Source organism: Vicia villosa, unplaced genomic scaffold (genome assembly GCF_029867415.1).
Source record: "Vicia villosa cultivar HV-30 ecotype Madison, WI unplaced genomic scaffold, Vvil1.0 ctg.001461F_1_1, whole genome shotgun sequence".
Classification (NCBI taxonomy): domain Eukaryota; kingdom Viridiplantae; phylum Streptophyta; class Magnoliopsida; order Fabales; family Fabaceae; genus Vicia; species Vicia villosa.
In genome coordinates this window covers 453296-460895 of record NW_026705623.1, presented here as the reverse complement: position 1 = coordinate 460895, position 7600 = coordinate 453296, and positions in this window count along the sequence as shown.

Below are 7600 nucleotides of genomic sequence, written 5' to 3'. Positions count from 1 at the left end.
ACCCACGTATTTCCCAACCTCTCCAACTCTCAATATATGAATCACTCAAACCCAAGATACCAAGAAGTATTATCTGACCCTTCAAGATAACTCTAAAAAGTTTACATAAACCCAAAACTGTTGTTTCTCCCTTTTTCTCTATAGCTCCTTCTTTGTCACACTGTAAACATATATGAGATACATATTTACAATAGCAAATACCAAGCAAATAAAGTCCAAAACACAACTCATTAACACATGGATCCATGGACCTAACTGAAAAAGTCCAAAAACACGTAAACTAAGAAAACTCCAATTTTCTAAATAATCCTGAAACCGGATCGACCTGACCCGCACCGTCGTACAGAATTTTCGCGCCCTCTGCTACCGTCGCCATCGGTCGTACAATTTCTGTCCGCGGCCGATAATTGTCGTTCGCCAGCCACCCGCCGCCTTCCTCTATAAAAGTTTTACCGGTGCACTCCGATTCTGGTCGCCGCCGACTTTCGACCCTTCGATGCCGCCAATGCGGTCCCCCGTGCTCCACCCGCGCTGATTCCTTCCACCTCCCTGACTTTGATTCAGATCGACCACCACAGAAGCTTTGCTAGCCGGCCGACGGCGTCACGTCCATGGCACCTCCAGACTCGATTTTTCCATTTTTTTTATTTTTCGCCTTTCTTAAATGCTTTATGGAATTTCTAATTTTCTGGTTTAGCAATCTCCAAATATGTTTTATTTCTCTTCATTAACAAAGCTTTTAAGACATACTTCAACAACTTTTAATATCACTCGTAGTATCTTGTATAAAAGATCCGTCGGAATAATTTCTCAAATGAGGAGAAATTCAAACTATTATCCAAAGAGAATTCAATAATGGTCGTTTGGCCATTCAAAATAATTTCTCAAACAATGAAAAATTCAAATGATTTTTCTAAAAATATAAAAAAATACTTAGTAATTTCTCAACTCGAACAAAGAAATTCAATGAATTCTCTAAAAAAAATTCAAGAAAGTATTCAAAAAATTTAATTAATAGAAACAAATGGTGAGAAATTAGCCTATCGATAATTCGAAAAAACATATATTATATAGAGTGTATTTTAGAATGAAATAAATAAGTTCCTTATATAAATTAGACAAGATATATAATATAAACCATGTGAACTTAAAATTTTCCTATTTAACTCCTAAATAAACAAAATTTTCTAATTATATGAGATTTAAGAAATATTTTTCAAATTCATCTCCATTTAAAAATATTTACATGTTCCAAATCTTGTGCTACATATGATTTTGTATAAATACACTACAATATGATCAATACAAACTAACTCATACATTTGCTCAATTATTTTTAAACTTCTAATTGCTTTGCAATAACAAAAACCTTTGCCTCTGCCTGACAACCGCTTAATTGCATTCGCATCTATCATCTAAATCTGCAACTGAAAGTGCTGACAATTAGAACTGACACACAACCTCTTCACAAAACATATTTCGGTGCCGATACAATTGCCAATTCCATGTTCCATCACGTTGTCCCATTTTCTGCTCGATATTTATATTTTTATTGGAATAAATTCTTTACCAATTTAATTACTAACTTTCATTGACTATTCAATATTACCTAATAAAAACTAAACCATTTTGGTTTGGTTACTAGTTTACGACTTTCCACATGCTCCAAGCTATGGTGAAAATTTATAATTTATTTAACTATGTTCCAATCATATAATGGTGTCCTTTTCAATGTGCTTGGTTTGGCAACCAGCAACATAATCCACCTACCCCCACTTTCTTCTAGCCCACTCACGTAACGATTGGTAAACCTTGGTGGAAATTCCTCTTCTCTAAATTTGTATTTTTGTGTGTGTTTGGTGACATATATAATCATAAAGTTTAAATTCACTTTTAGCTTTCTAACAAAAAAAGTTATTCCTTTGACTTGTCAAAAATGAAATAGTAAATACTAATATACACGTTGTTAAAATAAAATAAAATATAAAACAAGATAAAATTCTTAAAATTGGTTAGGGTTGTTAAAGTACAGATGAAATATTTGTGTTTGCATAACATACATTAAACAAATAATTTTAAAATATCGCGTAAAATTGTTTATTTATAAAATTAAATTTATTTAAAATAATTGCTATTTTTAGTATAGTATTAATTTTTTCAGTCATATATTCTAATTAATATTATGTGTATTATTTTAAAGTCTTTTTTTAATTTACCTTTGTAAAAAAATAAAATCAACTTCAGTGAAAATCAATCGATAATTAATAAAGTCTGTGAGATATTGGATCAAACTCTATTATGGTCGAAGAGTAGCTTCTTGGTTCGACATGATTAAGCATGAAGTCGAAGGTTGTTCACATGCTGGTGTCGAAGATGCTAGGGTTGTTAGCATGTTAAATTAGGTTTTAGTGTTTAAATTCTAATTTGTTAAGTTAGCTTGTTTATTAAGTTAGCTTATGTAGTTGGCCTTGTGGAAAAAGCCCATTAGTTAGTATGTTAGGTTTTATTAGAAATAGCATATTAGTCTCTCATCATTGCATGCTGCAAATCCTAATTTAGGGTGAAAGAGGTTATTTGTTATTCTTGTAATCTTGTTTTCTAAGAGAAAGTAAAAGAATAGCAGTTATTCTTCTTCTTCCTTGTTCTTTATTCTTCCCTTGCTTTATACTTTGTCATTGGCATTGAATTCATAACAAATTGGTGCGGTGAGCGTGGAGAAGATGCCTTCAACAAATTATGAGATTGAAAAATTCACCGGAGTGAATGATTTCGGTCTGTGGCGCTTGAAGATGAAAGTCCTACTAGTTCAGCAGGGTTGCTTGGAAGCATTAAAGGAGAGGCAGCCATGAATGCTGCATTAACAGCAGCAGAAAAGACGACTATGATCGAGAAAGCACACAACACAATTTTGTTGAGCTTTGGTGATAAGGTTCTCAGACAGGTATCAAAGGAGACGACGGCATCAGGGCTATGATGAAACTTGAAAGTTTGTACATGATCAAATCACTGGTAAATCGACTCTACCTGAAGCAAGATTTGTATTCATTCAAGATAATTGAAGACAAAGTGTTAGCTGAACAGTTGGATATGTTCAACAAGCTGATTCTTGATCTTGAAAATATTGATGTGAAGATCGATTGATGAAGATCAAGCGCTGTTACTATTGTGCGCTTTGCCTCGATCACATGCCGACTTCAAAGAAACTCTCTTGTATGAAAGGGAGTCCCTGACCTTTGAAGAAGTTCAATAAGCCATGTATTCTAAGGACTTGAACGAACGAAATGAGCATAAACCTTTGACTGTTGGTGAAGGTTTGGCCGTTAAAGGAAAATTCTTGGGAAAGGATGGTAAGTTCGACAAGAAGAAAGACAAAAGTCAACAGAAGTCTTATATTGGCGAAATATCTGGTATTCGATGCTATCACTATAAGAAGGAGGGTCATGGAAGAAAGGTGTTCCCTGAACGCTTGAAAGATCATGGAGGTAAGGATAATGGCAATGCAACCATTGTTCAAGATGACTTTGAATCATCTGATGTCCTTATGGTTTCGAGCAGTGACTCTAGGAAGGAGTGGATTGTGGATTCAAGTTGCACTTGGCACATGACTCCAAACAAAGACTTGTTCGAGGAATTATGTGATCAAGATGGTGGATCAGTATTGCTGGGAAACAACAAAGCTTGCAAGATTGCAGGTGATGGGTCTGTGAGATTCAAGCTTCATGATGAGTCAATAAGGTTGTTGACTGAAGTCAGGTATGTTCCTGATTTGAAGAGAAATCCGCTTTCTCTTGGTGAATTCGACAAGAAAGGTAATGTTTTTCAAGGAGAGAAAAGTATCCTAAGAGTCATGAAGGGGTCGAAGGAAGTCTTGAGAGGCGTGAAGAAACAAGGCTTGTATATCCATGAGGCTGAAGTTGTAAGTGTAACACCCGAGGCCGAAGAAGGCGAGGGGTGGTTACACCGCATGTAAAACTCGAGGCCGAATTTGGCAAGGAGTGGCCGCCACATCACAATAAGAGGGATCCTGAGGTCGTGCAGGTATGAGACTGCATAGTTGAAGGAAAGCTTATATGGATTGATGGGTACTACCTATACCAATAAGATGCATATTCTTTTTGGTAGCCCGTTCCATAAGAACTCCATAGTTAAGCGTGCTTGACTTGGAGCAATTTTGGGATGGGTGACCTTCAAGGAAGTTTCCCGAAAAGCGTGTGAGTGAGGTCAGAGCATGCTAAAAAGACTCATGTTGGTTTGTGGGGTCAGTCGATAATCTTGAAAGTAGTCTGGGGCGTCACAGTAAGTGGTTCGACAAATGTTGCATCCACGAAACCTTTGTCGAAGATAGAAATCTAGCCTCTGAGATTAGGCCATGTCAGTGAAAGGGTTCTGGTCGAATTTGGGAAACAAAATCTTCTTGGTGGAGACAAAGTCGAAAAGCTGAAATTTTGTGAACCCTGTGTACTTGGAAAATCGTGCAGAGTGAAGTTCAACAAAGGAAAATAAAGAACACATGGATCCCTTGATTACATCCATGTCGATCTTTGGGGGCCTGCTAGGTGTCAATCACATTCAGGAGCAAGGTATTTTCTATCCATAGTTGATGATTATTCCAGGAAGTTATGGGTATTCATCCAAAAGACTAAGGATGAATCTTTTGAGAATTTCAAAAGTTGGAAGACTCTGGTCGAAAATCAGACTGGCAGGAAAGTCAAGATGTTCAAAACCGATAATGGACTTGAATTTTGCAATGAGGCGTTCGACAATTTTTGTGCTGCCTCTGGTATTGCAAGGCACAGAACTACTGCAGGTACTCCACATCAAAATGGTTTAGATGAAAGGTTTAATCGAACTATTTTGGAGAGAGTCAGATGCATGTTGACTAGTGTTGGATTAAAGAAGGTGTTTTGGGCTGAGGCTGTTTCGACAGCAACATATCTGATAAATAGATGTCCTTCGACAGTGTTAGATATGAAGACACCTGAAGAAGTTTGGTCGAGACATCCACCAGATCTCGACAAACTGAAAGTATTTGGCTGCATATCCTATGCTCACATTAGGCAAGACAATGTCGAACATAGAGCTCTGAAATGCATGTTCATGGGATACCCTGAAGGAGTTAAAGCTTATAGGCTATGGTGTCTAGAGCCAGGTCACAGAAGGTGTATCACCAGCCGAGATGTAGTTTTCAATGAAGCTGAGATGACTTTCAAGAAAACTGATGATGATTTTGGTCGAAATACAGAAACATCTGACGAAGAGCTGGAACAGGTAGAGATTCTTGTTGACGTGAAGCATGTCGATGCTGAATAACATATCCCTGATGAAGTCAAAGAAGAAGCAGAAGATGCTGAGGGAATTGAGGAAACTATCAATGACTACCTATTGTCAAGAGATAGGTCGAGAAGAGTCATCAAGCCACCTCAAAGACTTGGGTATGCAGATCTTATAGCTTATCCCTTAATCTTTGCAAGTGAGGTTCTAGACAAAGAACCTAGAGACTATAAGGAAGTTATGAGGAGTCAAAAGAAGACTGAATGGCTGAAGGCCATGAATGATGAGATGAAATATCTTCATGATAATCACACCTGGGAACTGATCAAGAAACCTGCTGGAGCAAGGTTAGTCAGCTCTAAATGGATTTTCAAAGTTAAGGAAGGAATCGAAGGAATGACGTCGAAAAGATACAAGGCAAGATTAGTTGCAAGGTGTTTCACTCAGAAAGAAGGTGTTGGCTTCAATGATGTGTTTCCTCTTATTGTGAAGCATAGGTCCATTCGAATGTTGCTTGCCATGGTGGCACAGTTCGATCTTGAGTTGGAATAGATGGATGTGAAGACTGCGTTCTTGTATGATGATCTAGATTAAACCATCCTAATGAGGCAACCTGAAGGGTATGTCGAAAAAGGGAAGGAAGATTATGTGTGCAAGTTAAAGAGATCTTTATATGGGTGGAAACCATCTCCTCAACAATGGAATAGGAGATTCGACAAGTTCATGGAACACATAATTTTCGTTAGAAGCCAGTTCGACCACTGTGTTTACTTCAGATTTCGACCTGGTAATTCATTTGTTATTTTGTTGCTTTATGTGGATGATATTCTCATAGCAAGCAACAATGTCGAAGATGTAAAGAGGGTGAAGGATGAACTCTATAAGGAGTTTGATATGAAGGATCTGGGAGCTGCTTCCATGGTTCTTGGAATTGACATTCGAAGAGATAGAAGGAAGTCGAAGTTATGCTTATCTTAAGAGGCATATCTACGAAAGATTCTCGAAAAAATTGGTATGTCAAATTCGAAGCCACTTGTGACTCTGACAAACCCTCAATTCAAGCTGAGTATTGATCAGTTTCCTAGTATTGATTTCGAAAGAGCCTATATGAATAGCATCCCATATGCTAAAATAGTTGGTTCTTTGATGTATGCTATGGTCTGTACTAGACCCGACATATCATATGCAGTAAATCTTGTAAGTAGGTACATGGAGAATCCTGGAAAGGCTTACTGGCAAGCATTGAAGTGGATTTTGAGGTACATAAATGGGTCTCTGAATAGGATCTTGATTTATGGAGGAGCCTTGGGGGAAGATGGTAAATCCATAATCGAAGGATATGTCGACTCTGATTATGCAGGTTGTATGAATTCTATAAAATCTATTTCTGGATATGTTTTCACTATGTTTGGCACATCAGTTAATTGGAAAGCAACACTACGGAAGGTTGTTGCTCTATCAACCACTAAAGTGGAGTATATTGCCCTAACTGGAGCTGTGAAAGAAGCATTGTGGCTTGAAGGTTTTGCAAAGGAGCTGAAACTTCAAGGTCGAGGTATCACTGTTAAATGTGATAGTCAAAGTGTAATACACCTGTCGAAGAACTCAGCATATCATGAGTGAACTAAGCACATTGATGTGAGGTTGTATTTCATCATAGGAGTAATCGAGCATGGAGAAGTCCAAGTGCTGAAGGTTTCGACTGATCACAATGCTGCTCATATGATCACCAAGTCATTGTCGAGTTGCAAGTTTTTCCACTGTATGCGACTGATAAAGCTGCATGAAGAAAGCTATTTTGTTCCCTTGATGTTGTAGAGCTAGATCCAAGGTGGATATTTGTGAGATATTGGATCGAACTCTAGTATGGTCGAAGGGTAGCTTCTTGGTTCGACAGGATTAAGCATGAAGTCGAAGGTTGTTCAAATGCTGGTGTCGAAGATGCTAGGGTTGTTAGCATGTTAAATAAGGTTTTAGTGTTTAAACTCTAATTTGTTAAGTTAGCTTGTTTATTAAGTTAGCTTGTGTAATGGTCCTTGTGGAAAAAGACCATTAGTTAGTATGTTAGATTTTATTATAAATAGCATACCCGTCTCTCATCATTTCATGCTGCAAATCCTAATTTAGGGTGAGAGAGGTTATTTGTTATTCTTGTAAACTTGTAATCTTCTTTTCTAAGAGAAAGTAAAAGAATAGCAGTTATAACCAATTCTTGTGTTCTTCTTCTTTCTTGTTCTTTATTCTTCCCTTGCTTTATACTTTGTTATTGGCATTGAATTCACAACAAAGTCAATTTAATAAAATTATTGTTATTATCTTAAGTAAAAAA